The sequence below is a fragment of the Brachyhypopomus gauderio genome, chromosome 11 (genome assembly GCF_052324685.1).
Source record: "Brachyhypopomus gauderio isolate BG-103 chromosome 11, BGAUD_0.2, whole genome shotgun sequence".
NCBI lineage: Eukaryota > Metazoa > Chordata > Actinopteri > Gymnotiformes > Hypopomidae > Brachyhypopomus > Brachyhypopomus gauderio.
Genome location: NC_135221.1, coordinates 9,556,631 through 9,569,134, shown reverse-complemented (window position 1 = coordinate 9,569,134; position 12,504 = coordinate 9,556,631). Strand labels below are relative to the sequence as shown.

General features: G+C 42.2%; 1 long non-coding RNA gene across 1 annotated transcript; it reads left to right on the top strand.

Moving 5' to 3' along the window:
- Positions 1 to 8,636: 8,636 nt before the first annotated feature.
- On the top strand, positions 8,637 to 11,240 carry LOC143527636 (uncharacterized). Its single transcript, XR_013134197.1, has 3 exons — positions 8,637 to 9,088; positions 9,402 to 9,628; positions 9,747 to 11,240. It is a non-coding gene; the product is annotated as an uncharacterized LOC143527636 (long non-coding RNA).
- Positions 11,241 to 12,504: the final 1,264 nt, after the last annotated feature.

Genomic DNA, 12,504 nt, shown 5'->3' with positions numbered 1-12,504 from the left:
CAGACTGACCATAAATATTAATTTGCGAGTAATATAATTATTTCACTCGCCAATTATATCACTCGATATGCTGTAGCTCCCACTCACATGTTCGTCTCTGCACATCAACAAAGGCGGGAATCTGATCACGTGACTCGCGAAGCAGCGGAGCTGAGACTTTAGCACTAAGCGTTAGCTTGTTGAAAATAGTGAAGACAAAAATATCAGATTATTTCACACAGTCTACATCTCTGTGGGACCATAAGAGGACACACGACTTTAACTGTACATAGTTTTAAGTTAATTTTAATGGGACCAAAAGTCACTCATATGCATACTAGGAAACTTGGTTCGTTTCACATTCGCATATTCGGAATTCTTTCTTCAATAACTTAAAAGTGCCAAAATATGCAAATTCTTATTTCTGGCAACCGACACACACATCTATAACTTTGTTTACGTCAAGAATAGATGTATTTTAAATGTTATTTTAACACATGTTAAACATGTTATTTTAAATATACTCCTGTCAGCACTGCAACGTCTAAGGCACCGTCTACAAATGACCGTAACACGGACGCAAGTGGCGGTCGTAAAGGCCCCAGAGCACTGCGCACTCATTTTTTATTTTTTTTGCATTAATTTCAATAGCCTTTAAACGGTCCATCTAAGACCACCAAAAAAGTTGTATTACATTAAGTGCATCCTAAATAACAACCTAAAAGATGTGTAGCCTATATACATTTATACAAGAAGAGAAAGACATCAGGCATGTTGGACGAGAGAGATCCTAAATAACAGCTGACCTGATGTGAGTGTTGCAATGCTTATTCATTTGTATATTATTATGGCGCCTAGAAAAAGTTATTGGTGACTCATTTTTTCCTTTTAGGACCTACTGGCTCCTTGAGTAACCAATCTTGTTGACATGGTAACCACCAATTTTTTACCCTTTTAATTTGTTATAACATTTGTATTGTATAAAACTGGGTCGCGACTTGATGACAGTGAGAAAATGTGGGTCCCGGGCTGAGACCAGTTGAGAACCCCTGATTTAGATCATTGTAAATATCAAAGAGCACAACAAGCAAATATTTGCCATATTGTGCCATTTTAATCAAGTTTCTAACTATATACCACATGGGTTGTAACATAGACTAATGCTAAGTGGATTAACATTAAATCTCCCTATGTTATCTCTCATGGGGATTTTTAATGCTCTTGCAACACCTTCTACCTCTTTATTGTTGGTGTTAATAACACTGTACATTTCAGCCACAGTTTCTTCATACTGCAATGTTGACTTTTCCACATTTATAGGGACAAATTGAAAATCTTCAAAATAGCTCAATGTGGAGAAGCTTTTATTAAGAGAATAATGAAACAGTCTAAATAAAATGAAACATGTCCAATCAATGATATACGCATGTTTATGATCAATAAGAACAAAAACCAAATACTTCCCATTATTTCAGGGTTCTATCTGATTGAATCATGAGCTTTGATCTTCTCAGCTATTTTGACTTGAGATATTGCCTCAATGAAAAATCACATCTACACTGTGGAGGAAGTACACGCGAGAGAATAAAATCAACACTGCCTCATTCACAGTTACCACAGTTATCACAGTTAACATATTTAGAGACCAGTAGAGGACCTGCCAGCACAGACCTTCAGGGCATGGTCTCTTCAGAATCTGACAGAGACGTTTTCAGTGATAAACGATACTTGGCTGAGCCTAAAATAAAGTGTAGAATCCCGATCGTAAGTCTTAATGTTCACCTGACAAGTGATAAGAGATGAAAGACAGTGTAGATCCTGCGGTTCTGGGGAGAGACGGGTATGCACTTATTAGATGTCGATAGCCGCCTGACCAATGCGGATCTGCCGTACTTTACTCAAACCAAACCCTAAAGCCGTGACAAACTGCACCTCAGACACAGGCAAATCATGTCCAAGAAGACGGGATGGAGATCAAACTTAAGACGACGTATAGTTTTAATTCACATGACCTCATAGAGCTGGTGAATAATGACTTCTTTTTTTGGGAGCCTTCTAACACGTTTTGACTTTATTCTCCTTTCACTGACATAATATAGCTGTCTGAACATACTTTCTGGCTAGCAATGTGTATGAGAGAAAAGTTAAACCGACATCCAACAAATGGAGTGTTCATTAAATGGAGTGTGTGTGTGTGTGTGTGTGTGTGTGTGTGTGTGTGTGTGTGTGTGTGTGTGTGTGTGTGTGTTGAGGGGGGGCATCAGGACTGCGTGTGTGTGTATGTGAAAGAGAGAGAGAGTGAGAGAGAGACAGAGAGAGAGAAAGAGACACCAAAAATGAAAACATGCTGGTGACACCACATGGCAGTACAGCATGTTTCTTATTGCAACTGATTCATGTAAATGGGATCCAGAAGATGTTTAGCTAACACATTAGCTGATGGAGATTCTGTTCCCTTCACTCTGAAGCAAAAACAGGTCTTGCAGATCTTGATAAGTGAAAACAATCTCGTTGAGTCATTGAAAAACTACTTTCATTGAAAAACTACTTTCATGAGTTAATAGAAAGCATTTGGAAACCGCAAATTAAATCAGAATGACAAATGAATAACAATCTAGGTCAAGAATATAGCTAAGGGTAACAAAAGAAATCTCTTGATAACGTAAAGTTATTGGCATTTGATATTAAAGATCTTAGAAAAACACATTGCTGATGCTGAAGCTTTATGCCTAGTGTTCTTAATTATCATTCATACACCAGTTATTATTTTACTGCCATTTGCTCTTTGACTCGGAACACTAATGAGACTGTTTTAAAATTGAATGAATGTTTTAAAATTATGTGAGAGAATGAGAGAAAATAAAACCAAAAGAAAGATAGCCATGTTCATTCAACCACCCCTAGCCTGGACCTACTCACACTATGCTCCTAATACAACCAAGCCAACATCCAGAAGGTGGAAGGGATGTGCTTGCTGGCCCGTGCCAGGGGGAGACCCTCCATTCTGGGCATGCAGACTTTTGCCTGCCCCTCCCTGTCCTGGAGCAATCAGAGCATGCAGGGACAGACACAGTGCTTTGTGTTTTCGGCCCCTCCAGCAATTAGCTGCCAAGTGGCAAGCTAATGAAGAGAGGCCTGTCCATGCCCTGAGCCCCAAGTCCTGTCTGCAAGGCAGGGCAGAGAGAGCAGAGCCAGGAATCTCTTAAATGGAATGGAGCTCATGGATTATGGGAATGCTAATAATAATAAAAAAATAAACATAATAATATGTTTTTTTTAAGGCATATTAAAGAGGAGTCACAGAAGTGACAGAGATAGAGTTGCTGCTTTTCCCCCCAGTTTTCCATTTCCAAACTGGAACAATCTTCCATTAGGTCTTTCATAATGCAAATAATGGAGTAACCCAGACAACAGGTATGATTTTAATGTAATACGATGTGAAATTATCTCAAGCCAGGTAAAGTTGTTGCGACAAGTTCATGTTTTCTTGGTGAAATGACTACTCTACTGCTGAAACTCTGATTCAATAATCAGAGAAACAGAGCTCTTGGAGGCTTAATGTCCTTCGTAGGTCAAAGGCACCCAGGTTGTCGTGAATGGTGCATGTTGGGATAAGTGGACTGTTTAATCTGCTGAGACTTGGAAATCTAAGGCCTCGTTTATGCTCTTACAAACAGATGTTCCATATGTTTCTTATAGATGTCATTTTGTTGTTGTTCATTGTAGTATCTATGTAAATACACTGGTGAAAGAATAATTGTGATGTTACAATCCTAACCAGCAGGTGGTGCTAGAGCAGAGGAAGGGGTATCACTGAACAGCAGGGCTACGTCCATTGTTTGACTGTGTTAGCTCTCTTTGGCTTTGCTGTTTTGTCTCTTTGATTAAAGCCCTTTACAGTCATGTGCATCTTTAAGTGGACATTTTGATTTCATCAAGCCAAGTTATTGTATGTAAGAGAGAGAACATTTGAGTGCATTTCCCTGTCTGAGGTAACGTAAATGGACAGAATAGGAGTGCAGTTTAGCCTTAATGGTTCAGAAAATGTTTCATCACTTATTTTTTATAATAGGTGCATGTTTTGCTGTCTATTGTATCTTCTTGCATACATGGTAAATTAATAAAAATACAAATACATGCAAATCCATATTGCTGTATACATTATTGTTGTCTTATATGCTCCAGAGGTAACCTGGATATGGAAGACAACATAGATATGTGTATAATAGCAGGATCGAGTTCTGTCCAGTAATCCATTCGGCCAGACAGGACTGAAGTGTGCATTCTGTTGTCGGGGTGATGGTAGGGCAGTATAAGCAGATCGGGTATAATCGTTCCACAGGACCTGATGGCACTCTTTGATTTCAGGGGAGAACGCTCAGGTGATCCCGTCAGGTGCAGAAGCAGAAGGGATCTGTCAAGACAGGCGGGAGTGATGGGTGAAGAGGTGTGTGTGTGTGTGTGTGTGTGTGTGTGTGTGTGTGTGTGTGTGTGTGTGTGTGTGTGTGTGTGTGTGTTGAGGGGGGGGCATCAGGACTGACTTGTTTCAAAATGTCACAGTGGAGTCTGTTTGAGTGTATATGATGGTATAGAAGTGTTGGCAGTATGTGGATTATTGCCACAAGTTTCTGGATCCAGATTTAGAAAAATAATAGGCTTAAAATACTATAGAAATATTATTAAATAGAAAGCTGTTTTTTGAGAAAATTGTTTATATTTATGGTAAGTAATAACATACTAAAATTAACGTAAAAAATATAGTAAAATAAATACTGTATTTGGTGTTTCTAAGTACTCCAAACATGGGTACCCAACTTTTTTCTTACGAAAACAACTTTTCAGTAGCCTGTTTTTAAACATCAATTCAGAAACCTTCCTTGTCTGGTGATTTTCTCATTAGCTCACTCACTTTTCTCCACTGTCTATTACAGTGTATTGCAGTATATTGTCTTATCACGACTTATTAAAAGAGAACCTGGATTTTTGTCTTCGAGAAGCAAATGTCGGTCTCAGCTGAAGCGGCGCAGATTTTGGCCAGACTAAACTGGTATTTACTCAGAGGAGCAGAGGTGTTGCACACCTGGCATGGGCCCGGCATTCCCGCCGGGCTGCTTCATACTGGCGCCGGTCCAATATAAAGTATACTTTAACAGCGAGCACCTTAAACAGGTATTAACGGCGGTGCAGTCGCCAGGGCAGCATCAGCATAGCTGCCCTGAGAGGAACCGGCGTAACATAAACACTTCACAGATACACACTTGTGAAACATGAAGGGGTCATTCGGTTCAGCGTGCTTTGTTTCGTTTTTTGGGATCAACACGCGAGCTGCAAAGGTTTGTAGGTTCCGTCATGATTTGAATCCCCTAGGGATCCAGATCTGTTGTAAATGGTTATTGGTAATAGTTATGAGTAAATTAAAGGTAGTCGTGAACTTCTAAATGAAAAATGATTTAGAGGGGTCAGTGAAACTTTAAATTTAGACAGAGCTTGTGTTCTGTGGGGCAACTTTATCTCATATGGGTCAAGAACTTTTCCATCGATCATTCCAACCAGAAACTGATTGTCTTACCATATAACTGGCTCTGAGCATTAAGGCTGTATAGTATTGACAAAATGCAGTCATTATATTACTGCATATTGCAATTGTGGAACTGGAACACATCAAGACACTGGTACATGTTAAGGATAGACAATGAACTTTGACCTTTGTTTTTACCAATATGTTTTACATTTGTTAGATTGCACTTATCAGAAAAAAAAACATATGTGGATATTATATGAAAATCATATAATAATCAATGAAAATGTATTTGTTAGAAGCATCATTAACAAATTGTGGCTTTCTGTGATGTTATGTCCTAGGTCAATATTGCAAAAACGACTGAAAAACTATATATTGTGCAACCCTAATCTGCATGTAACTCAAAATGTTGCAAAAAGGGTGCTTCCTGTACATCTCTTCATCAACTGCATCTGCTCCGTTACGGATGTACCCTCCTCATTTACCCCATGCCTGTCTTATCTTGTCACGGCTGTTTGGGTGCATACGGGCTGAACTTAAACAGCAGCCGGGTCCGAGGGCTGAGAAAAAGCTCGGAGAAGCCCCTCCTGTAAATCTATCCCCGGTAGGGTACGCTTACCTAGGCTGAGCCGTAGGCCGATCCCCACCATCCCTGTAGCAGATGACGATAGCTACCGATAACCACTCATCAAACAGCCTCGACCGCCCAAGAGACAACACCCCCACCCCCCCCACCCCCCCCCCCCCCCCCCCCACCCATCCCCCCCCCCCCCCCCCCCCCCCGGAGGCACGCCGCACGCTGGCCGTGGCAGATAGTGGCTGTCTTTGATGCTCCAGCTAAGTTAGCATTGTGTCCCAGAAGGGGAACCCTTATAGCCCGTGCTAAGTTGAGGATGGGGTTTGTTTTGGAGATTGTATTGCCTTGTCTGGTCTCTTTTGACCTACATGCAGGCACGCTTTCATCTTTTCCTGCTATCTTTCGTCGGTAGCATGCAACCTCGGTTATATGTTGTCTTGCACAAACGGAAATGTGAAAGAGAGGAAGAGATTCTGAATGTGTTTTACAACTGATTTTAGTGTGCTCTTTGTTAGAGCAGTGGATTATGCTTCAAATGCCACAAAAACTTGGTGACATGTTGAACTCAAAACCTGTACATGTTTAAATCAAGTGTGTGTGATGTTAGTATTACATACAGACCATATTCACTGCGGAATTCTTTATTTTGTCAATAATATGGAAATGCAACTTCTAAGCTCATTATGTACTGTGTAGTTTGTTATTTAGAGCAATTTATGAATGTTCGTGTAGTGTACATGAAGGAGGATGCAGGTGATATTCCTTCAGTAAGGGAGGAAACAGATTTGGTTCAGAAATTATGGCCATGAAGAGAAAGGTTTTTAATTTTTTTTAACCATCATATATCTTCACTTCTGTACTATGTATGACAGCCCACTGAAACACACACACCCGTGTGTACACACAGACACACACCCATGTACACATACACACACACACCCGTGTGTACACACACATACACACACACACACACACACACACACCCGTGCATACACATACACACACAGATAAGGCTGTCTCACTTGCTCAAAATTAAGAAATTGTTAGAGCCATTTATCATTGTGTTGATAGAAAAAAAGACTTCTTTGAATAATTACTGCAAATCAAAGGGTAAGTGGGGGGAGATCAAAGTCGGGCATTCTTGGGTAATCCTGCCGCGTTGCAAATCTTCAGTAATCTGCCCTGCTTGGTCACCGCCATTTGACATGGATATACTGTATGAAGGGGAAGGATTACATAGATCTACTGTATGAAGGGGAAGGATGACATGGATCTGCTACATAGATCTACTGTATGAAGGTGAAGGATTACATAGATCTACTGTGTGAAGGGGAAGGATTACACGGATCTACTGTATGAAGGGGAAGGATGACGTGGATCTACTGTATGAAGGGGAAGGATGACATGGATCTGCTACATAGATCTACTGTATGAAGGTGAAGGATTACATAGATCTACTGTGTGAAGGGGAAGGATTACACGGATCTACCATATGAAGGGGAAGGATTGCATAGATCTACTGTATGAAAGGGAAGGATTACATGGATCTACTGTATGAAGGGGAAGGATTACATGGATCTACTGTATGAAGGGGAAGGATTACATAGATCTACTGTATGAAGGGGAAGGATTACATGGATCTACTGTATGAAGGGGAAGGATTACATAGATCTACTGTATGAAGGGGAAGGATGACGTGGATCTACTGTATGAAGGGGAAGGATTACATGGATCTACTGTATGAAGGGGAAGGATGACATGGATCTACTGTATGAAGGGGAAGGATTACATAGATCTACTATATGAAGGGGAAGGATTACATAGATCTACTGTATGAAGGGGAAGGATGACATGGATCTACTGTATGAAGGGGAAGGATTACATGGATCTGCTGTATGAAGGGGAAGGATTACACTGATCTATCGTATGAAGGGGAAGGATTACATAGATATGCTGTGAAGGAGAAGGATTACATGGATCTGCTGTATGAAGGAGAAGGATGACATGGAGTGGGGAGCTTTGCCCTGTTTCACTTTCGCCAGGTCTGGGTGCCAAGGGAGCAGGCACAATTGTGAGATACGGAAAATCTAATTATCCATGAGAATGAGGTGTTTGTTTGCCTTGTGTGGAGGTATTTGTGTGTGTGCACGCATGTGTGTGTTTGTGTGTGTGTGTGTGTGTGTGTGTGTGTGTGTGTGTGTGTGTGTGTGTGTGTGTGTGTGTGTGTGTGTGTGTGTGTGTGTGTGTGTAAACATGTGTGTGTGCCTCCCCCTACTTTGTGGGGTCTCCCTTACAACGGTGAGATTAGTAGCAGTTTCTGGGAGATCAGGCTGTTTACTCTGTGGTAAAATGTGCGAGAAAGAAATGCAAGTTGTGCAATAGTTCATGTATTACATGATACTCTCTCAACCCATCCCCCACCTCCACACACACACACACACACACACACACTCCAGTACCATCCCCCCCCCCCCCCCCCCCCCCCCCCCCCCCCACACACACACACACACTCCAGTACCATCCTGTCCACCTTAAGACAGATTCCTAGACCTCCAGTTGTGGTCAAGTGTTTGCTTTCACCATGTTTTCTCAAAAGGCCGGATTAAAGTTCTTTTTGAAGTCGTCTGAGGATCTAGAGCCTGCAGTTCAATGTTTGAAGTGCAGTACGTGTTAAAGGCTTTAAAGGTATTGCTACTTTTCACAGATAGTGACGATGGCAGAGGTTTTTCTGGGTCTCTTTTTGGGCTCTGGTTCAGCCTGAGTTAGCCTGCATAATGCTAACACTTGGCATGCAAACGTGGTGACGGGACAATGCAAACCTTGGCAAATGTGCCCGCCAGCAGATTTGTGTGCAAGCGGAAGGCCTTTAATTTTCCTGCAGGTCGTGATCAGAGGGTGGATCAAAGTTGTATCAAGATTAAAGGGCCATGGCCTGAGAAAGCAGAGAACCGTACAACACAGGCAGCTTTTACGAACCTGCACCATTTCAGCCAGCAATCAGCAGAGCAAAGGTAATTACAGTTACCATTATTTAACCCAAAAACCGGGACCCAGTAAGTGGAAAGACAAAAAAAAATCATGAGACCGTGAACCCCAACTTGAAGATTTGGGATGTTTAGAATTCTGAACTAGTGAGTTCCACATTAGAGTTTACATGATATACCCCAGTTAGAAATCGATGTGAGTTACAGCCCTGCGGAGGGATAAGGAGACTTATGTAAGAAGGCTGATTATCTTCACTCCCTGCTCAGCCCACTGCTTAAGGGGGCAAATAAGGCCCCTTGGATTCCAGAGTGAGTGAATGACCCCGGTTTGAAATGTCAGGTTCCAGGTGCCTGTGTGTCCACCACCCATATGGAAACATGCGTGGGACTTGGCCAGGGAAGAAGCGACATGTGCGCCCCAGGGCCAGAGGGAGCTGCCCCAGCCGCGGTGTGGTCATCTCCAACGGAACCTCATTTTCCTCCAGATCATCCCGGCAGATGACTGCGGCTTTTCCTGCGACAATTAAGCCTGATTCACTCATCAGCGGGGCTGAATAATGATCCAGGGTGGGTAGGCAGGGGGGAGGGGCGGGTAAACAAAGAGCACATCGTTAGCGGAGCTGCTATCTCCCATCAACCCTGGGAAGCTCTTCTTGACGTCACCTTTTTTTCACTTTGATTGCAGTGTAGATGATGCGCTGGTCTCGCTCCAGGTGGCCCGGATCGGCTGTGACCGAGTCCGTCAGTGTGCTCGGAAGAGCAGAGCCTAGCCAGCTAATGCTAACGGCAGAGCGGTACCCGCCGATTCTGCCCCGCTTCTATTCCTTGAACGGACTCCGTTTTGCCAATTCGTTGCTTTGATATGGCTCAGATAGTCAGACATTTAGAAGAAAAAAAAATGAGCACCAAAGCCCTAAAAAATAAATGCGAGCTGGATTACTGATCATGTGTGTGTAGTGGGCCAAGTTCTGCTTTAAGGCAAGGATGCAACTTTTTTCTTTTACATCTCTGAATTCAATTTATGAGTTAAATGTATGATAGCCATTTCAAAACGGAAAAAAAAAACTCTCGAGGTATTCTTTATTTGCAATGAGACTCTGGTTGATTTATAGACCAGATCTACTAAAATCTCGCTGTAACAGCCATGGGTCAATGCCATATTCAAATAGGATCAATGTTTAGCTGAGTCTTACAGAGGGAGGTGATTAAGTGTGTAAGATGGCGTCGATGGGAGAGACAGGGTTTGATAAGGTGGGGGTTGCAGTCTGCAAGTCGTGCTGAGTGGAAATTGATTTCCCATTTGGCTGGTCTGTGTGGTTCAATCAGTTACAGGCATGTGTGAAGAGGTGAGACAGAACGAGATATACCTAACAGTTCAAACGCCCGCAGAGAAACTTTAAACTAGATTACCGAGGAAGTTTATCATGACCAGCCCATCCCGTTTAAAGATGTAGAGGTAAATGTTTGGATTGCCAAAAAATTACGATCAATGTTTCTCTAGGCTTTGTTTGACCTAAGACCTCATAGACAGAAAGCGCTCTCCTCTCTCTTCAAACATCTCGATTCCTTGTGGGGTTTTTCTCTTCATCTTTTTTTAAGTTGTGACATTGACTTCATAGAGAAGACCAACATAGGCCTCTTGGACAGATCATTGTCAGAGCAGCAATTAAATGTTGAGTTACACGTTAGGGGGCAGCCAAACTGTCTGGGATGAAACTGCCTTGCTTGCCAATGTAGCTGGATGGGCTTCAGTTTTGATAACGCCTGATCTGTGTGTGAGTATTTCACATCTACTGTTAGTCTGTGTGCTTTCAAACATGCTAAGTGATGTCATTCAGAAAGCACCGCTGCTTCTCTCTGGCCACCTGGGAGACACTATATATCCATGATATAATAAGACATGCAGCGTACGAAAACCACTACATTTGTGGATGTAATAAAGACGTGTTTCCCCCATTGTTTAGCCTAAGCCGATGCTACATTAAAGCTAGCTAGCTATTTCCGCTAATCTATGAGCAAAAGCGAAGAGCTTTGGGATTCTGAAGTTAGGCCTTCGTTGATATTTTAATGTGGGGAAATGCAACATTGAAAGGTGTTTTTTTTAAGACTCATCTTAGTCCTAATAACTGGTCCTTGGTGTATTTGGATGAGAGGGAAGTGCAATTACAAATGTGCCGTTCAGTTAAAGGGGCCCTGATATGAAAAGAAAAAGTGATATATGAAATCTTCTCTTCATCTAAAGGGCCTACAACTAGGGGCCAGTGCAGAATAGTTCCAGTAAAACTGCTGTTATGCTCTCTCTCTCTCTCTCTCTCTCTCTCTCTCTCTCTCTCTCTCTCTCTCTCTCTCTCTCTGTTCCAAGGTGCTTAGAGTGAGGGTCTGTCATGAGTGAAAAAACTAAACGTAAGACAGAATCAAGGGTGGAGACCTGCAGCTGCTCATGATCTAGGGCATCTGGTGCGTGTGTGTATGTGTGTGTGTGTGTGTGTGTGTGTGTGTGTGTGTGTGTGTGTGTGTGTGTGTGTGTGTGTTCATTTGTCTGAATATGCGCTGCATAGTCTAACTCTAGGAATGGCTAGTGGGTTTTTAAGCATGATTTAGTTCCTCAGTAAGCCTGATAACATGGAACATAAGACACCTATTGCCCATATCACACACTCTTGTTATTATTGGCAGTTTTACAGTGTGTGCAGAGTACCATTCACATGTTTGAAATCCTTCAGGTATTAAGTAAAAAGTCATGGTGAATGAATGCCTGTATAATTGTGCATTTGATGAGGTGTAAAACCAGGCAAACATCTGTGATTATCAGTTCTACGGGGGCTGATCAGCCTCCAGCTGAAAGCATATCGAACACATATCAGCTATTGTGTGTGTGTGTGTGTGTGTGTGTGTGTGTGTGTGTGTGTGTGTGTGTGCGTTCTCTGCATGACCAGAGCTATCAGATCCCTGTATAATAACTCCCCTGTAGGCACTAGTGTAGATTAGACTGATATAACACACTGCATGGCTCATGACATATTGCGTTAAGTATTTATGGGCGATGTGGGAGACACACTCATAAATCTATTCAATTATCCAAGTTTGGATACACATAGGCTATGCACCAATGGACAATGTGGCACATTTGTGCGTGTGTGTGTATGTGTGTCTATTTTGTGTATGAGACCAGCATGCACAATTTCTGTCATTATCTGATCTGTGTGCTTTCTCTTTCTTACTCACACCCCTTCTCTCTCTCTCTCTCTCTCTCTCTCTCTCTCTCTCTCTCTCACACACACACACACACACACACACACACACACACACAGCTAGTAGACCACAGTGAGATATTCCCCACCGTTTTTATTTTTTTCTCATATTCAGAGCCCCTCGACATGTGTATTCAAGTCCCTGAACACACTCTGTGCACACTTGCAGACACATGAACCCTTGTTCAAGTC